General features: G+C 40.9%; 1 protein-coding gene across 1 annotated transcript in view; it reads left to right on the top strand.

Annotated features, from left to right (window-relative positions):
• The first annotated feature begins 12,789 nt into the window (after positions 1-12,789).
• The window catches only part of LOC308125491 (disks large-associated protein 1-like), a 60,844-nt gene continuing 52,958 nt past the window's right edge, over positions 12,790-20,675 (top strand). Inside the window, exon 1 of the mRNA XM_080489305.1 lies at positions 12,790-12,981. The gene's annotated coding sequence lies outside the window, so the exon portion shown is untranslated. The remainder of the gene's footprint in view (positions 12,982-20,675) is intronic.

Raw genomic sequence — 20,675 nt, 5'->3', positions numbered from 1 at the left:
AAGTTGTCCTACAAAAAAGATGATAGCGTCAGTCGTTTCAATGTAAAAGTTGTCAATCCCAAAGATTTAAAAATTCTTCAAGTTGGACGAGGTACTCGCGCCAGCCAAGCCAATGCATTCTACTCATTTATGTCCTGATCTTCAGGAAACCATACAAAATTTGTGATATTTAGTGCATTGGCAGGCCCGGCAACTCACTTGCCAATTTGAAATATATACATATGCTGACATTTTAACACTTAGGACACTTTTTGAATAATTATTTAACACTCCCCTCAAAATCACCCTTTTTTTAAATGAAGTAAGAATATATGTGTAATTGTCCTTTTAAAGCACAGATGTACTATATATTTCCTGTATTTGATACATAGGGCTGAAGGGAGTATGTCTCTTTGGTGTATGTTGATTTACATCACACTGTGTCTGTTGGATTTGTACAGTAACGTCATTGCAAGTTTGGTATGTACAACTTTCCTCCACACAGTGGCACCATTGCATGATACAGCAGCAGTGTGGATTTCGGCAGCCCTGTGTGGCAGGTGGCATCAGGTCACCACAAACCTTAATTCAAATGTAGACTCAGTATCAGTTCAGAGTATGCTTGCATATCTCTCACAGCCTCTACCAGCTCGTTTTTGTTTGTCTTCTCTACTGCACAGCTCCAGTAGAATCGACTGAGAGGAAAGTAAATAGTGAAATACAATCGAAAAGAGTAATGCTCGATGACATACATGCATTCTTACCTGCAGATAGGCTTAAGATACATCTACCACCAATGAGAATGAGATCTCACAGAGACAAATGACAGAATGTATTGTCCTTATTAATGGATTAGAATAAGAACATTTAGTTCTCTATGAATATTATGAAAGCAGTTTCAATGTCACGTGTTGCACAGTAGGTTGCACTGAGGTGCAGTGGTTCGCTCTTGACTCACACAATATCGAGCAGTTGAGGTGGAGTCTAATTAGGATGCCCCCTCGTTGCTCCCCATGAGGACTCTAACGGGGATGTCCAATCCAGAGCTGGCCCTGGGGTCAGCCTGGGACCCGGTGGTGAGAGTATATCTGTAGGTCAGACTGGAAGCAGTTTAAGCAAGATAAGGGGGCTAGAGATGGGCTTTTTCACAGACGCTTTGTGACAAGGGATGGATGGAGAGCAAGCTTGGGGGGGGGGTTCTCCAGTGTGGAGTTTGCATGTTCTCCTTGTTTTCTTCAGGTATTCTGATTTCCACCAAAAACATGTGTTTGAGGTCGATTTGACTCTGAATATCCAATCTGTATTAATGAGGCTGTCTGTTGAAATGTCCAGGATGTAGAACGCCTTTACCAGTGGTCAGCTGGAATCTACCCCAGCCCGCCATGATACTCAATAAAATGAAGTACTATAGAAGATGATGGATCAGTGTTGCAGATGTGTGGCTTGGTTAGTGGTATATAGATAATTGATACAAAGCCAACGTTAGTGTCTGAATCCCATCACTAAAAGAATTTGAATTACCACAGGGCAATAATAGTAACACTCTTACTGTTAAATTCATGTGAAAAACAATTGTGTCCGTGTGTGTTGTTATCCATATGATTCAATTATTCTGCCTGTGAGGACTGAGGCTGTGACACGGCAGCACAGCCGAGGTTAAACGGAGCGTTCGACCTAGGAAACCTCCCCTGCCAGTTTCCTCACCCAGCACCAGATGTTGCCTAGTGGTGCACGCCACTTAGTGCTCGGTAATAATTCATGCAAAGCTCCTCCAGTAGAGCTTGGATTAACGGCTTTATTGTGGACCTTTTCTCACAAATAGACATTTGCGGTCCTGTGCACAGGTATTCTGCTCTAGAGGTGAGTCACGTAACACCTGACACTCGTGGGAGAAATAATGAAACTTTGCCTCTCGGTGCTCGGGAACACTAACAGTTCTTGATGACTATCAAGTCAACAGCTCTTCTCTGTGCATGAGGCTAAATTTACCAAAAGTGCTCTCAGCGGCGACGTCACAACAACAAAAAGTACAGAATAAATGTTTGGCCCGATGTTGAAAATCCCACAATGTGTCTGAATGACTCTTTCAAGTTGACTGAATGAGTTCTGTGACCCTAAGAGTTGGCAGAGGACAAGGTCCAATTTGTTGGCTGTTCATCGTCTAATGAATGAAATCATATCCAATTACACGCCCGCCATCTTTGATCACTTGCATTGTGAGAGATACGTGCATGATGGGTATTATTAAAGATCACTGTCACTTCGGTAATAAACTATGATTCACTTCATGACTCATGTAAATCTCGGTTACAGTGAGTTCTTGTAGGCTTTCTACATCACACAACCAAATATTAACAAACTGTGAACCAGTAAAAAAAAAAAAAAAAGCTATTACCTTGAACTGACGAGGGATCAGAGAAAACTCATATCAGTTTTACTATCAGTGAGAAAGAGAAACATTTATACATATGAAAAGATCACTTAAATGGTTCTACATGCCAACATTGTCGCTCTCTGGCATCATGTCAGTACAGACTGCACTGGGCGAATGAATCGCTTGGTAATAAGGAACCATGACAAACAGGCACTGTGTATTTGGACTGTTTATCTCCTCACAGGCCAGGCTAAGTGACTTTCACGCTCGACATTTCTGGATCCCTCTGGAACCTTGTTGCCTCCGAATATCACATTTACACTGGCATGACCAACCGTCGTGCCTCTGGCAGCTCGATCACAAATGAGGATGGCAAAGGACAACAAAGGTGAGCGGAAGACAATGTACTCAAAATATAATCAAGACTTACTCCGGGTCCCAGAGCTATAATTTAGACATGATTAGAAAAGTATTAAAGTGGCATGTTGGGTTGAATTCTCAGAAGATATTTTAATCTGTAAAGCGGGGATGGCGAAGCCCTCTGCACCACAGAGTTTCAACCACATTGTGCCCCTCAGCCCCCTAATTCTCACTTTGTCTCATGCCAAGAAGCAAGTTTTGGTTGAATGTCAGACTTCCTTATGTTTTTCACACATTATAACGTCAGTATTAGTGGCTGTTGGGTTCACAAGTCTTCTTGTATTACGTAAAACTGCCATTTTATTTTCAATAGCTCGTAATAGTCTAAGATTTTGTGTCAAATCCTTCATTTTTCTTAATTCAAGTAATCTCCATGATAAGTTATTTTTCAATCTGTGTTTTTTTATATAATGACTTATTATGCTTCCCTCGACTTTCTTCTCTTCGAAAAAAGCAAACATGTGTTGGGAAGGCCCCCCCACCCCCCAAGACTTTGTAAAGCATATGAGTTGCACCAGCAAGAGGTTTGTTCAGAAGCTGACAATGATTCACCTCCTCTGACCTGCAGCAGACACAATATTTTCAGGTTTGATGGAAGTTTCACAGGGATCACATCCAATCATACTCCTCCCTGTCCTCGCCACTTCGACTCAGACGAGCCATCGCGGGAGATAAATCTCCACATATGAAACCACTTTGGTCCATAAGAGGCTGTCAGAATAATGTTTTCATTCCTTCAAAGGACCCTGGTAGCCGCTGCTGTCTGCTGCTGTGACACTGTATCATCACTGATCATCGGGTTTGGACATAACACATCGGCTTTGTTGTGTGTTTGTCTCACAGACACCCGGGATGATGAGTGCAGTATAGACTTACATTGCCACTACCTTCCTGGCACCGAGACTCTGGGTGACGCCACTGGAGTGTGAAGGTGGGCGGTGGGCAACCCGGGGACGGATGAGAGGAGCCAGGTGACGGTGGACTGAATCTGATTTTGAAAATGTGGAGCCCCAGAGTCACATTTTGTCAGCTCGACCTGAGCCTGCCGTCAGCACGCCGGCGCTTGCTGTGGAGAAGAAAATATCAGATAAGTCTCAAACACATGTAATAATATGAAATCTAACAAGCCTTTTTCTTTGTTGTTCACAGTTCAGTGGCATGTTCCGCATAAAGACTATTTCTTTCAAGGATGGAGGAACTATCATTTTCTTCTTTTGTGGAATAAATAAAGAATCTGCTGATATTTACAACTGACATATCAGCAGTTACCACAATCCATTCCGAGGTGTGCATTTTCTACCTTCACGTTTCTAATTTTCTCTAATCCTCTTGTTCCCTGCTTACGTCATGATTTTCTCAGGTGTTGTTATTTTACTCATATTTTTTTGTTTCCATTAGATCAGGGTAATGAAAGACAAATAACTACAACCACAGAGCGAGGCAGTTTTATTACACATTGAAACATAATTTGTTCAGTCAGTCACCTTAAGAACTGCTAGAAAAGAATTAAATGCAATTCCCACCACTGAAGATGGTTGTTGCCTCAACGAATTGTTTCAATTGTGATCAGCTTGTTCTTCTCATTAAGTCTCTGTAAAGTCTTTGTGCCTCTGCTTGGGAACATCCTGAACAGGCTGCCAGTGTAACACAGAGCAAACGCAACCTAAAGTGAACCATAAGCCTCACTTACATGTTTTTGGACTGTAAGCGGAAACTAGAGAAAACTCATGAGCGCACAGGCAGAACATGCCAACTGTATGTTGCACCGAAAAACCTGCTCATAATCGAACCAATAACATTCTGTGTGGTCTGATTTATTGTTCTCTGCCCCAGTTTAAAAAATTTGATCGAATATAATTTCATGCAGGTTCACCCACCATTTAATCTGTGTTCTTTTGTCCAGTAATTGTCTGAATTGCTTTGACGTGTTATACCAGGGTTCCATTATCTGCCTTTACTCAGTTTGTGTGGTGTTGTATTTCTTTTTGTCGGCTGGATCTGTTTCTAAATGTTTGCGGCACTGTTTCTCTCTCTCCAGCTCCTTTTTGGGTCTTGTGTTAAAAACTCGCACATTTTTATTCATGGTGCGAGTGCTTCTTGGTTTATTGGATCTATGTCTACCTCTGGTTGTTGTAGCCTGCCGAACTCTGCGTGGCGTAAACAGCTTCCCTTTACCTGCTGTCTCGTGCATTTGTGAAGTCATTACTGCTGTGGTACGATTTGTGGTCACAGGCTAAAAAAATAAAAAAATAAAATCGAGGGAGAATTTTGTACTGAGTTGTGTTTTCAAGCCTTTTGATTAGCACAACAAAGGAAAATGGTGATGGGATAAACAAACACACACACTTGTTAGTCATGTTAGCAGCCTGGGTCTGTTGAACCAAATCAAAATATATCCCACAAGCTTGGCCAAGACAAGTCATTATTTCTCATTTAACACGGAATATGAGATAAATCATTGTCACACTTTGGGTTATGACTGAAAAGTCATCACTCTAAATTGTATATTTTGTTCGGCTATCATCTGCATAGTGTTCATTGGTGCACTAAACAATACAGTCACTTTAACCCTGCATATGGCACTCTGAGATATGGTAAATAAATAGGTTTAATCCCAACTTGTCCCAAGAATATATTTCTATATTAAAGACATATCAGATAAATGCGCTTTGCCCATGTGCACAGAACTATATCAGAATTTATTTTAAAGTCTCATCGCCAGTCAAGCTACGAGAATCTGCCTCTTGTTCTTACTTATTGTCAGTTTTTCAACTCACACACAGCATCATCCGTGTCGTTCAGCTTGGAATGGGGAGCGCCTTCGCTCTCTCATTAAATCACCCAGCGTGGACCACAAATGATGCAAACATTAAACCAAACAAAGAGCTAAATGATGGTAAATTGATTGTTTAATATGCAGAGGACAAAATGGCACCTCACAAAGAAGACAATTACATGATGAGCAATAGGTGCGGAGTAATTTGTGAATAAAGCCGGGGTGCGCTTGGCCCCTCTGTGTAATGATTGATTACACTGTTACATAAGACATATCTAATTACGATACACTTAATACGCCTGTAGTTACTCTTGATGGCAGGTATGGAGTAATGATCCTTTCTAGAAAGCGTCAAAGCTTTGCGGGAGTATGTCTCTTTTCTTTCTCCAGCTTTCTTTCTTTCCATCCTGTGTGATTTACTTTCATACCACCCCTGCCCACCCCCACTCTTTCATCTCTTAATCCAATACTGTCAGAGCTATAAACCCCGAGCAGGAGAATACACAGCGGTTTAGTGGCATTGTTAGAGCATCTCAAAACTGCAAAAATGCTTGATTCCAGCAAAGGTTTCTATGAGTCTTTCTCTCGCAAAGGCTTGTTTTTTCTCTCTCTCGCCTGAAACCACCTTTAAACAACCTTTATAGTCACACTTACACTTTATCTTTATATTTTTTATTCTTTTTCTACGAAGGTTTATGATGACCGTGTTAATTCTAATTCAACTAAATTAGTTACCTCATTTCCCAGCATCCACTGTGACGTCCACCAGAAAGAAAGAAAAGTGGTTATTGCAGTAATTATTTGAGAGAGATGCTTTGTTTTAACAGAAAGACTTTTCGCTATATTACAGATGAGGAGTTTTTCTAATGATGCTTTAGCAGAGAAGTAGACATATTTCCCTCTCATACCGTTGTTTTCTTGGGATTTTAGCGTTAATTTATGCAGTTTTCTGGAAACTGACTGACAAGTTGGGGCAGTTTGACAGGCCTTTTGTAACCAATCTTTCATTACCTTGTTGGAAACTTGAAAACGCGGCAAATATACATCTCATGGCACAACTTGCTTTCAAATCACAATGATTTATCTTCCCAGAATGTATTTTTCTGATTTTCCTTTAGGTTGGAGGAGTAGAGAGAGAGAGAGAGAGAGAGAGAGAGAGAGAGAGAGAGAAAGAGAGGCTCTGATGAATGTGATGAATGCCGGCTCTTTTTCAAGGTTAAAGTCTTTAGTCAGTATGAGAGAAGCCCCTCTGACATCTGTCACTTTCATTGGTCCAGTCAGACAAAAAGAAGAGGGAGGCGGAAGGGGCAAAGAGCGAGGGAGGAGAAGAGAAAGTGTTCAGTGAAGCAAAGATAATGTAGTCACAGTTTGGTTCTCCCAGCACCTTCTACCTGTCAGTGAATAGTCGGCGCAGGAATTGCTCCTGCCTGTCTCAACCAAAAGGACATGGCAGCTACACGGTGACAGAAAGTAACAACACACTGCTGCGGTGACAATATTAAGAGCTTTTCACCGGGAGTGGGGGGATTCTCTCGGAGCAATTTGAGCCTCAGCTGTAATGAGAACCCTCTGGAATGTATAAAACATGCAATGTCAAGGTTGAACAGTGTTATTAGAGAGACCATCCTGAGCCGTCCCCGCAACCGAAGGGTCAGCAATTCAATTTGTGCGCCCGGAGACGATTGCCGATCTATCCATCTGCAATTGTCTCCTCTTGAGGCAGGATGTTTCTGAGGAAGATGTATAACCTCAGGTTGCTCGTGCTAACAAGCATACTTCTGAACAGTGGACATCAAGTGCTAACATTATGACTTAGGCCATTTACATATCTTCCGTACTGCCTGGTGAAATTGGACCACATCCTGCAGGATCTCTGATTGTGGAACTGGAACATCAGGTCTGCAGCATGTTGATTGGCTTGCTGTTCTTCCTGTAATCTGTCGCCGATGATTGCTCATGTGAGATTGGGAGTTTTTTTCTATGTTTTTCTTTGGATGGAAAAGTACTATGAGATGGCTCTGTTATAATTTGAATGAATTGAATTGAAGTGCCTTATATTGGACAAAGGCAGGATAAATGTAAATGTTGTACAAGCAAGGGTTTGTCAAGGGAGGCTCACCATTTGCATATGTAGGCTATGTCCTTTTTAGAGTTTTTGGTAAGACCAACTCATTTTGTTTGTCATTAAGTTTGACGTTAGAAATTTACAATAAGGAAAAAATGATTATTGCCAACATCATACTGCAATGATAGTCTCCTTAAAAAATGGGCAATAATGAGGATGTCGCACTTTACATCTCAGCCAGTGTAATTGTCTGGCTGCTGTCTTAATCCACAAATCCTGTTCTGCTTTGCTCCTCCGCCGTGCTGACAGACGCCCGCTGTAACGCTCTCGCTGGTGCTGTTCAATATTTAATGCTCGCCCATGAAATTCTTTTGTAGAGTTTAGGGAAGTGTGAAAAGCACAAGTCCCATAGTGCAAAACCAGGAGACTCAGGATTCACGGAGGGAAGAAGATATATAAATGTGGGAAATAAAACATCTTATAAAAAATGTATTTACCACCTGATTTGTTCAGTAGAAAAAAGAATAGCTTTTTTTCAAAACACTTGTAGGTGGATAAAGATGAATGATTGTCAGTGTTGTATTCCACCGACTGTAAAACAAACAAAGTGGACATTGTACACATGGACATGCAGAATTGGGATTTAAATAATTACTGGTTCATGTAATTCTTCTCTCAGTATTCATTTATTTATGTGTGCCAATAAACATGGAGCCAGTAAACACACTTGATGCTGCGAATGTGATTCATTTAACTTGCTGCCAGGTGTCATTTGACTTGAGCGGACAGTCACAGCTCAAACACACACTCAAAAAAATGATATATGTCCACATAAAAACACACATTCAACCCACAAATATTCTATGCTGGGGGGGGGGGGGTGCGATGCGATGTGGCACAGTGATATCAGCACTTCTGGGGCTTGTATTTTTCTTTATTTCTTTTTTGAGGCTTTAAGAAGAACTCATTGTGTATTCCATCCCCTGCATCTGAATTATTCAGCTTCAATGCCATTTCTATTCTTGGTACTTTTACTCCTGTTTGAATGGCGGCAGAATACATGTTAGCATACTGTAACTAATACAGGCATCATGTACTGTGACAGTAGAGAGACATGTTTTATAGCACTCTTTATTGTACTTGTAATATGAAGAGTGTGAGGAAGAAGTTATAGATTGATCTTAACCTTAAGAGCAGTATGGCTGCACACCCTGCTACTGCGATGCATGTATGTATGGAGCATGATACACTGCAAGGATGAAATTAGATACTGATGTTTACATGTCACTTATCAGGCAGGAATTAATTCAGCGGGAGACAAGGAGGACCATATTAAATCAAGTCGAACAGCAATAGAGTCTTCAAGGAAACATCAAAGGTTTGCAGATGTCCCTCTGGGCTGCTTCACGGGCATCGATCAGGATTGCTGGGTGGGAATGTGTTTACAGTCTCCAATCCAGTGAACCCGATTTCACCCAGCCACGCCTCATAGCCGAGATCTGCTAATCTCTCAAGTCTGAAATTGTTCTGCGAGCAGCATCAGAAGAAGGCTGAGTGGCAGTCAAGGAAGGCCGAGGAAGATGACATCTGCTGCAAGCTGCTGCCTCAATCAATATTCCACCACATATACAAAAAAAACAAAAAACGTGATGTGTTCATCCTAAATGTTATGCAATTCAGTTTGCATTCTCCATGTAATATTCATCTGTGTGAGCAAAGATGTTATTTGATGTTTTGGTCTCATTTCTAAACATACTCATTACGAGTTGCTCTCATACAGGGCTGTGATTGCTGTGGCAGCATCAGCAGAATTTCTAATGATTTAGAATGATTAATAATTTACACAAATGTGGCTTGTGCTTCATCTACCAGCACCATAAATTTGATTCATCAAATAAAATTGAAATTTATTATTAGCCCAAAGGTTCCCTGTACAGATTCATAACATTAAAAATCACATTTCAAAATGTGTTTGTACTAACACTGAGTCAGAGACATAAAACAAGCAAGAAATGCAGTGAAATGTGTTCTTGGAGTTAAATGTTGTGTGAGTCTGTCAAAGTGTAATTCAGTGGTAACCGTGAGAGTAATCAAACAGTTACTTTGCACTTTCTGTCATTTTTTTCATATGTTTGCAAACCTTCTTTGGTATGAATTAATGATAAATGGCTGGCTGTTGCATGCTGTGGCTGAGAAAGAGGTAATAAACGGACCGGATTTCATCATAGGAATGAACCATGAACACACACACACACACACACACACACACACACACACACACACACACACACACACACACACACACACACACACACACACACACACACACACAGTCGTATACGTTATGTTATACTGTATTTAACGTGTGTGCAAAGAGGATGTGTAATTTTATTTATTTTCTGTGACTGGAAAAAAACCCTGATTTTACTGTGATTGTCTTCATCTGTTGACATGCCTCTGGGTTTCTAAGGTTTTTGTTTAGTTCTCATTCTGTGCATTGCTGCGTTTTCTCTCTCTTGACATATCCTGAAAGACACGAGCCACGTAAAACACTCCGATGTGTGGACTTGCGTCGCTGGCGTACTGTACTTACACGATGCTGTGACGCAAATGAGATCACACATGCCTCCTCGGGGACTCACTGCACCAACACTTCATTCCCCTTAAAGACATCACACACACACACACACACACACACACACACACACACACACACACACACACACACACACACACACACACACACACACACACACACACACACACACACACACACACACACACATAACCAAGCTCCTCGGTATTATTGCAAACGCAGCATACACACTCCTTCTGCGTTTAGGCCTCTGGATACCGGCTTGTGTTGTTCTCAAAGAACATCTCCAGCATATTTACTGCCGTCAGCTTTTGGTGACAGTTTTGTTTGCCTCAAGACGAAAATCAGTCATCACACTGGATCTTCCAGGATCAAATCATTATGCAGATAGATGACGTCAGATGCGATGTTATATGTGATCTTAGATTAGCATGGTTGAATAGGAGCAGAGAATTCTTCAAATATAGCTCACCAGCAGCTCTTAATGCTCCATGAGCAGCACCAACAAACAATCAGATTTGCATACAGAGCAAATGTGGCTACTCATTATTGCTCGATTTATATATATTTTTTGTCTCCCTCTGGATCTCTCAGTTGTGTGTTGAGTCACTGGGGAAATATTGATTCCACCAAGACTTTCAGGGAACGCCTTTATTGACTGACTGCCACCAAGAAAATTGTTGATTGCCGGTTGATGAAAAGGCTCCAGGCTACGATAAATATCCCCAAATAACGTCTCAATGCACTGTTTGTTTTTTTTTTCCTATGCAGTGTCTCATACTAAGCAGGCCTGTGTATCATGCACGACGGATGCACAACTGTCCTGGTAAAATCTCAGATCATTCCAAGTCGGCAGGAACACACACCAGAAGCCGACAGCACGTCCGGTCTATGCTGCTGCTGCTGCTGCTGCTTCTGTTGCCCGGGATATTCCACTGAAGTATGCAAACCTTGTTATTGCATCTAGGCTGCCTGGCAGGCACAGAGCAGTGGCTGGGCTGCTTTGTTGATTCTTGTTCTTTCCCAGCAGAGTAGCCTCCAGTCATTCAACACTATCAGTGCCACAGAGAGGCAGAGAGTGATGGGACAAGTCTGTGTGATGTGTCTCTGTGCGCTCTGTGGCACATTTATTTCTTCTTCAGTGGATGATGTGTCTTTTTTTAAGTGAGTCTTCGTGATTAAGATGATAAAATCTTCACAGAAATAGCTGCAGCAGGTTTTTAGCATGCATGAAGGATCCTGTTTTCATTTCACAAATATCCTTCTTTTCCTTCATTTTTTAATTTGTACAGTCCCTCACAAGAATAGAAATGAGACAAAAATCAACATTGGTCATTTTCCTGAACCATAAAATGTGAATATTACAAAGCAAAATGAAATGTAGAGGAATAACACAGTGCATGACATAAAACTCCAATCGTAAGGTCATGCATGAGCTGAGCAAGAGCTTCAAATCTTTTTTTACGATGGATTCATTCACATGTCATTATACTACAAGTGACCACTTAAGATTTTGCACTTGTAAAACGGAGATATGGTTTTTACTTGAAAAGTTGTTCTAAAAGAAAGAATAAATAAATAGATAAATATTTCCCCCATATATGTATGATTACAATTTACAAAAGAACAGTCATAATAATTATCATTATATTCCTGTCTCCCTTATGTTATTTTTGTTTTAAGTGAATGCTCCCACCTGAAAGTGGCAGTTTCTTGTTATTAATCAAGTGTCTACCTGCTTGAAGGGACCAGAGCCACAGTCAGAGCTTTCACTTTTCAAGATGGCTGCTTGCAGTATGACACATTTGTGTAGACAATGTTTTATTCATGTTTTTTATTTTTTTTAAGGGACTATTTCAATGACTCATGCAACTCTGATATAGTGCCGCCTTTGAATACAAATACTTTTTGTCTGTAAAAGTGGCTTGATAGGACTGCATTGTTCTTGACACTATATGAATAAACCTGAAATAAAGTTATAATACTCTTGTGAATTACCCGTATAGCATTTTTTATATTTGCAAAAGTTAAGTAAATCATATTTAGTGCAAAAGCAGCTTTACTGGCGCTTGCAATGTTGTGATCAATTGGAATACCATGATTACTTTTTTTTTTTTTTTTTTTTTTTTTTAAGGAAGTGGTGTCATTCCAATTTAGGAATTTCCTGTTGAAATGACTTTTATTTTTAGGGCATCCTGAGATCCGAGTTTATTGGAACGCAGCACAGGCAAAAAGAAATACTCATATACAGGCGAGATGTAAATTATTTATTGGCCATAGACATTATGTAATATCAGTGTTTTTGAGAAATACCAACAATTATATGTTTTATCCTTTAAACTCAAATGAGATATTTGTGGGTGAATCAGATGTTTTTTGTTTTTTTTATTGATTTTGCAGCATTTTTCCCAAATGCATTCAAGTACTTTTATTTGTAAATTTATGACTGCAGAATGTTGTTCTTCTTCTCTGGAGTTTGTTACGTGGCTGTGTGTAACGTGGAGGCGGATCCGGATCCAGTAGGATCCGTGCCGCATTTTTCTTTCGCCCGTTCATGTGAAGCGCTGGTTCATACGTCCACTGAAGCCTCCGCATCCCGCAGACGGAGAGATACAGGAAGATACTACAGTCTGTGGGACCCTACTATCCAAGCCACGTCCTACATGATCAATCCGGACTCTTAATAGCCTCGAAATTAAGAAGCAATCTTGGCAGAATTGGCCGGATTTAGTCTCAAGGCGACTGTCGGACCGTCTCCTGTTGTTGACAAGGTAGGGAGCAAATGCGCAAATTGTTTCCCCCACGTTTCATTCATCCTGCAGTGACAATTTGTTTGCACCTGTCATCAGTTCAGAGCGATTATCTCTTCTATCAGAACACGTTTCGACTGACACTTTCCTGGTTGTGCAGCGTGATGCCGTTTCCACATGTGCTGCCAGGTTTGACATGATTTACTGCATCGCATGTTTACATTCTCACAACTTTCTCTGACGCCGAGGACACTTGAAGAAATGACAAGATGCACAATTTAACTAAGTTGCTTGATTGCGTTTTCCACCTTTGGCACGATGACAGGCGTCTTTTTCTGTGAGTGATAATGAGGTGAGAGTAAAATATCCAATCGCTCCATCCGCGCGCCTTGACGGAAACCACAACATCTGCGGTTGCGTTTTCTTTTCTTTTTTTTTATATTTGTATTTATATATATATATATATTTTACGATAACGACATTTTCGCCTTTTCTTTGCACGTTTGGATTCTTATTCATGCTTGAAATAAACAACAGAAATTGGTCAGGCTTGGGCCACTTGTAGGATGCAGCGATGACCAGCAGACCATGTGCAGTCTTTCTCCACATCCAAAGGTTAGATGTGCTCATCTGGCGACGTCTTCCTTTCTGACAAAGACTCTGAAGTGCAGCAGCTCAGCACAAACTTGCTTACAAGCTTGATTTATGGGTTTAACTCGGCTTCCATGGCCACTGATTGTACTTGAAAATGTTGCTCGGAGTCAGCATACAGCTCTGCTTTGAGCTGATTGTGTTTCCAGTCATCAAAACATTGCCTCTAGTAGTAGCCCTGCACAATTCAGTGAGCACAAATGAACAACAATGCATCTGTAAATTACTCCCTAGACTAACTCCAGCTGTGAAATGAATGGATCACTTGTCTGATGTAAATGCACGGCCAGTTTGTCTGCAGGAATAAAGCTGTGTTAATGGCTCTTGGTGTAACTGAAAATTATATGCTATTAGAATACACCCAGTAATTTGTGTGTGCGTGTGTTTGTGTGTGTGTGTGTGTGTGTGTTAGGGATTCAGGAAAACAAAACATTGCGTTTGTTGTTCCAGCGCCAGTGGAGGTAGAGCAACAGTCAGATGAAGGGATCAGGGCCACGAGGTCAACCAAGTATGGAAAAAGTCATCATGAATCCAGAAAAATGAAATAAGCTTTCAAATAACAAGGGACTGTGCATATTAAATGGAAGCTGTAGCTCACACAGATCTTCCAGGAATCAGGTGACCCCGCTATAGAACAAGAGATGCATATGAAGATTGTTTTATTTTTTTTGCTTCTTCTCTCATTCGTGTTACCTTCTTTATCTCATTCCCGCTTAAAAAGGAAAGTCATAGCAAGGCAGACATTTTTAAGAGTACATTCTGTTATCTCAAAAAAAAAAAAAAAAAAAAAAGCAGTGAACAATCCCCCAATCTGTTGATCTTCCCCCGGTACCAGTTCCTTTTCCTTAAAACCATAAACGTGCGCGTTTTCCTTGTTAAACACGAAGCCCCAGCATCTGCTTCCCTTCCTGTTCCCTCGCCCATTAGAGACTCATGTGTCTCTCATATGAATGACTGCGGTGGCTTCATACCACCGTTGAGATGGAGTGTTGGAGTGATCATTAGCTGCCTTTCCTCTTGGCCTGTCGGATAATGACGGACTGTGCACTGAACTCTAAACCCTGAGCCTGTGCATCATTAGCTTCCTTTTTTGTCTTGGTTCTGTTATCAGCGCTCGGAGCTTCCCTCTGCATCTTTCCCATGCGCACCGCCGTGTTTCACAGATGATGACAATCTCAGAATCCACACACTTCAGGATCTCTTGTGACTGCCGCCTTTTTAATTGCACGTCAATTAGTGACGGGCTTTTCCCGCTCCTTGCCTGTGTTGTGCTTTTGTTGAACTAAGTAGCTCCTGTTTAGTTAAAACATGATGAGATCTGCTCTGCTGCAAAATATCTGCAAACGTTGCCACAGTTGCTACTGGCCGACTGCTGCCATTTGAATATTTAAGGATACTTTGGAGGTGAGATAAGAGGGTGAATATTTTCAAATCTCTGTATATGTTTTACACTTCTTACAGAACTAGCAAGTCTTACTTAATTATGCAGATAATATCCAGATGTAAATGTGTCATCGCAGGCAGTCCCACTGGAAATGTTTGTTTTTGTTTGGGATTGCTTAGGGAGCCATGAAATTAAAATGAATTTGTTAAAGGACCATCAGATTGGAGAAGACCAGAAGGGAAGAAAGGAGTGTAAGAGTAGGAGTGGCACAAATATTGCTTTCTAACTCCCCGAGGGTTTACAATACAAATAAGGAAGGATGACGGCAAAGACGATTTTGCATTGCGCAGTGATGACACGGCTGTTACTCATAACTTGTCCCCCCCTCAGGTTTTTATTAGCGCGGGCTCGGAGTCACCGTCGTGTTGTAATGATGGTCTTGGATGACAGCAATGATGAGTCAGCTATTGCTGTATTCTCTGATGCGCTGTAAATCCAGGCCGCATTCTTTTCTTTGCTGAATTTTAATTACGCTGCACTGTTCGACTGGGCCGAGCCCTGTCAGGTTCCACTACGTCGTGTTGCTTCTCCGCGGGCTCACTTACGAGGACAAGGCATCTTCTGTTTCTGAGGCTTCGCTCTTGCAATGAGAAGACTTGTACCCGTTTGGCTTAAGGGGACTCTTGAAGCACTCCTGTGCTGGTCCAGTAATCTCAGCCTGCACACATTCTGGCACTCTTAGCTGCTTAGATTGGTTGTGTGGGGGCTGTCAGCAGGCCAATTTAATTTCTTCAGCTTCCGCTCCTGTGATTTTTTTTTTCCTTTCTTTCTTTCTTTCTTTCTTTCATTTATTTTTTTTTTTTTTAAATATTAGGCTATATGAACTACTTCAGGGACACCAGTGGAGAACCTTCTGTCTTTGAGATACAAACTACAAGGTTCAGACTGAGCAGAATTCTCCAAAGCTTTTACTCACTGATACATAAAGCCTCATTGGGAATGTGCCATTGCCTATAAAAGAGGCCTCAGTGTACCACGACAGATTGCACTTGAGTTAAATGAGAGTCACTGCACATTTAAAATGTACTAATACCCCTCTTTTAAGATTATCTCCCATTTGGGAAATTGTAGGTTAAAAAATCACCTCCTTCGCCGAAACATATCTAATGTTTCCTTTTTGTTTGGAGCCCTTTGATGTCAACAAATGGCGTAACCTGTTCATTCAGCCGACACAGTCATTTACCGGATAAATAAAATTAATACGAGGGTCAAAACCTTGTAGTCTGACACCAGACTGAAGCAGGAGGCAGAGTGCAATTCTGTGTGCGCAGCAGCAGCTTTTAAGTTGCTGATAAAGAGCATTGCTTGCCATTACAGCTTCCCTTCATGCCCGCTCTTGCCTGCGGGTCATACTACAATTTATGCCTCAGGCAGTTGCTCTCTGTATTGAAATTGTGTGTATATAGCGTAAACACACACTGCTTAGTGTTATGTCTTATCACACCATTATCAGTCCACAGTCCTATGACAGGTGTGTTTTTCCCCCCCCACTAACATTCATTTGAAGTGTGATGATGAAATGCTTTGGTGTGATTAATGATCATAACGCATTGGTTTTATATAGTGCTTTTCTTGACACTCAAAGACGCTTTGCATTGCATTATTCATTCACTCCATTCTTGATGGTGGTGAGCGAAGTGTGTCGCCGCAGCTGCCCTGGGGTGGACTGACGGAAGCGAGGCTGCCAATCTGCACCACCGGCCCCTCCAACCACCAACCACTCTCACACTCTGGGGTTCAGTGTCTTTCTCAAGGACACTTCGGCATGTAGGAAGGCAGAGATGGGAATCGAACCTGCAACCTTCCGATTGGGAGAACACCGATCTAGCAACCGAGCCATGCCGCCCCAATTGCTTGCTCGTTTTGATCTCACCAGAAATGAGGACTCCCATATTTGTAAAGACATACTGTAAATCCGTTTTTGCCAGGAGAGGATGTCTGGTGGGAGAGCGAGCGAAAGGGGACGAGAGGCATGTTTGTATGCCTCCCAGCTATTGGAGCACGCTCCTACTGTGAAAGGCCACTGCCATTGTTTGGTAACATAATCCACCAAGGAGGCTTTCGGCCAGACACAGGGAAGCACCGCCCGTACACACTCTCCCTCGCTCTCTATCCCGGTACAGATGCGTATCCCTTTCAGTGCTGGAATCAGCCGCTGAATGCTAAGCAATTTTCAAATGTGTTGCTGAACTTGTGTGTGGGGGTGATAGCACGCACATCCCATTATTGTTGCCGTCCTGAATAAAACTCTCCGCTTGCTTCCTGGCTTGTTTAAACAGTCCTATTGATGGAGCCCGATTGTGATAGTCCTCCCTGCTGGCAAGGCGAGGGCCTGGATCGGGGAAGCGCAGACACACAAATGCCTCTTCTGGGAGAAAGTCATCCCAGAGATAACTCTGTCTGCATGGGTTTAATATAGTGCTGTGGAGTGTATGGTCACCTGCAGACCTGATGCCATTAATAATGTCTCTATACCAAGCAGATTTGTGGTTTAATGGTGGAAGCAGCGGCTCACAATGAACCCTATATAAACTCATGATTCAGTATTGCATTACCTGCAATCCAATAAGTATAGACATTTATGTTTCATGCTGGCAGTGTATTCCAGCTGCATGTGGATGTGGCCTTTACCTGCACTTGAAGGGTGATTGAGCTGGTTTTGCTCGATCAGCTTGTTATATATCTGACTGTTGTGCGAAAATGTAGTGTTTGAATTAGAACGGCAGCAATTGAATTAGTCTCCTGCTCATCAACAGAAAATTAAACACTTATACACCCGTTTAAATAGGAAAAAATCACCTTCTTTCTTTTCCCAGGCTGCTAGTTTTCTTCATTTCCAATTTACTTTGTAGAGTCTTGTGTAATTAGATCAACTGTATCAGAAAATTACATCCCTGTCAAAGGTTGCAGCCGTATATACATTTTAGTAAGATAATAAATATCCTCATGTGCATTAAAAAAATGGCCTCATTCTTGAAAAGGCCGTTTGAAATATTTGGAAGATGAAATCTGACCAACACAAACACAAATTGGAGCCGATAGAATTGGCTGGACCTAAACATTGATCCACAATGCCCACGATTTCATTCTAGGAGGGTCTGACTCGAGTGTTTTCATTTATTCATGATGATGGTCCCTCCACCTTTATTTTAACCTCAGCAGAATATTACATTTCTTCACAAGTCAAATGGCAGTCAAGCTGTACAAATGATTTTCCATTAAAGGTCCACAGTTTGACTTTTTTTTTTTTTTTTTTTTTTTTTCACTCCCGAGTTTCACGCTCTTTGTATGTGAAAAGCCCTTTTTAAGCTGAGTGTAGCCCTTTTTCACCTCACTTGGGAGGGCTTTGTATGCGAGTGGGCAGAAAGAACCTTTTTTTTTTTTTTTTTTTTTTTTTTTTAGGAATATTTAAAAGCAGAAGCATATTATGCACATGCCTGACCTCCAAAGTGACATTATGCTATTGTTTGTACAATTAATCTAGTTTTTTTTTTTTTCTCCATTGTAATTCCAAACATTCTTCATGGATTAAAATCTGAAAATAAAAACCCAACGGCTACATCCATTAGTACTTTTACATCAGTGTGTTTACACGTTGAAGGCAGGAGCTCTCGTTCATTTAACAATGAAGGCTTAAGAAAGCCAAGGTTTCACGTAACTGACAGTGATGAAAGGAGGGTTGACGTTTCTTTTGAGAAGCTTTTGACATGATCTTACTGTTTTGGCTTGAGCCCCCATGCAATAAAGTATTGATTTAACTTTGGAAAGTAATACTGTGTCGTGCTAATGCTTTTAGCATTATGATTCTAATATGACAGCCCTTTTTTTTTTTTTAAACTGCTCAAGGATCTTTTTTTGACCAAATAATTGGCTGATTCTGTACTCGATCGATGCCAGGTGAAAACATTTAGTCACACATATCGAGTATTTCTGAGCAAATTCCTTCTACAGTCTGATCCCTGAGACAGACTAATAGCTCCTGCTATTCTCCCAATATTCTGTCAAGGTGTTTTTTAATGCGTAGCCTCCGTGAATTATTTTACTGGGAAATGTATTTCGATGGCTTAGCTGCCTGAATGGGGGTGATCAGTCGGACCACCAGTGTCATGCCAGCCCATTTAACCTCCACACAGTACAGGTGTCACATCCTGCAAAGGCAAATTAATGCTACATTCATCACTCCCCGACACTGATGAGGGATTTTGCAATCCAGCTCTGATGCAAGCAGCCACTTTGCATACAGAGTAATAATTATATTAGATGAGACTTCCATGTTTTGCAAATAGTAGGCCGCCGTTTCTCATAAAAATGGAACTGAAGGTATCTTCATGTGACATATTTTTGTGACAGGAGTGGGGAATTGGACAGCCTGCATCATTCAATTACTCATTACTATCGGTGCATGATGAAAAAATATCCAGTGTCGTTTTATATTTTGGTGATTTTGTGTATTTTGGTGTTTTTTTTTAATCGAAACTGTCACTTTATATCACTTTATTTATCACAATAAAGCTACCTATTTTTAGAGTAACATACTAATAACTCTTCCAATGAGTAAAGCGGTAACGCATCCCGAAGTTTTAGTGAGATTACTCCACTTTACTTTTGACGTACTTTAACAGTTATAGAGCTGCAGAGTTCCTGTCTATCTAAGCCCTGCTCATGAAGTTAATGGAGTTCTGTTACTGTTTCATAAAGTAGCCTTAATTATGAACAAAGCTGAAATGTCCATCCAAAACTCTGTTTCAGAAACATTAGCTTGTTTTCATAGTATTTGTGATTTTTAAATCCTATATTGTATCATAAATAAACATTACATTACTTTTAAACGGCCTGTCTGCATGTTGATATTTGAAAAAGTATAAAACAAAAAATTCGATTGGCAGGATGATGGTCATTTTAAGTAGATTTGAAAGTGGCATGAATTGAAATTATTCAAACTTTCTATATTGCTGGGTTTATTTCGGAGTAATATCAAATGCATGCATGTTGATTAGATCAATGATCGCTGTTCATTTATGAAGCAGCATTTATTTGAATAACTCCCTTCGTCGTAAGGAAGAGATATTTGTCACAATGATCAATGTCTTACTGCATTTTCCCCCCAAATGACTTCAGCTGAACTATATGAACGAAGAAGCTATCCGACTCACCCAGAGTTGTGGCAGCTCAGTTAAGTGTCACAGCAACACCGGTATGGGCACATTATTCAAGCCCTCATTAGTACACAGACTTATCAAGTAACTCCTTGTTTGCTCTTACTTTCAAAGAAGAGATTGATGATTGTATTCACTAACCAAGTTTCAATAATTTGAGTAAAACTGCTCATAACTGTGCCCACTTTCTTAAAATGATATACTTCCTTTCTAATATACTCATTAAATTTTTTTGATATCAAGTAATCATGGAGAAATATCACAATTGTACTGTACATTCAAAGGACATTATTATGGGAATTTGTTAGAAATAAAAACGTGAGAGAGATTCTGCTTTACTTCATTTACCCCAGTTACCATCAAGGATTTCTCCCTTCCCCTTTGGACTGTGCACATTGCTGTTAGTCACAGTGTCAGTTTTGAGAGAATTGGCTTGGAGGACCAGTGAGGGGGGCTTCTCCTGA

Source organism: Lipophrys pholis (assembly GCF_963383615.2).
Source record: "Lipophrys pholis genome assembly, chromosome: 20".
NCBI classification, from domain to species: Eukaryota; Metazoa; Chordata; class Actinopteri; order Blenniiformes; family Blenniidae; genus Lipophrys; species Lipophrys pholis.
Note: the sequence above shows the minus strand (reverse complement) of the source record. Positions and strands in the feature narration are given on the sequence as shown.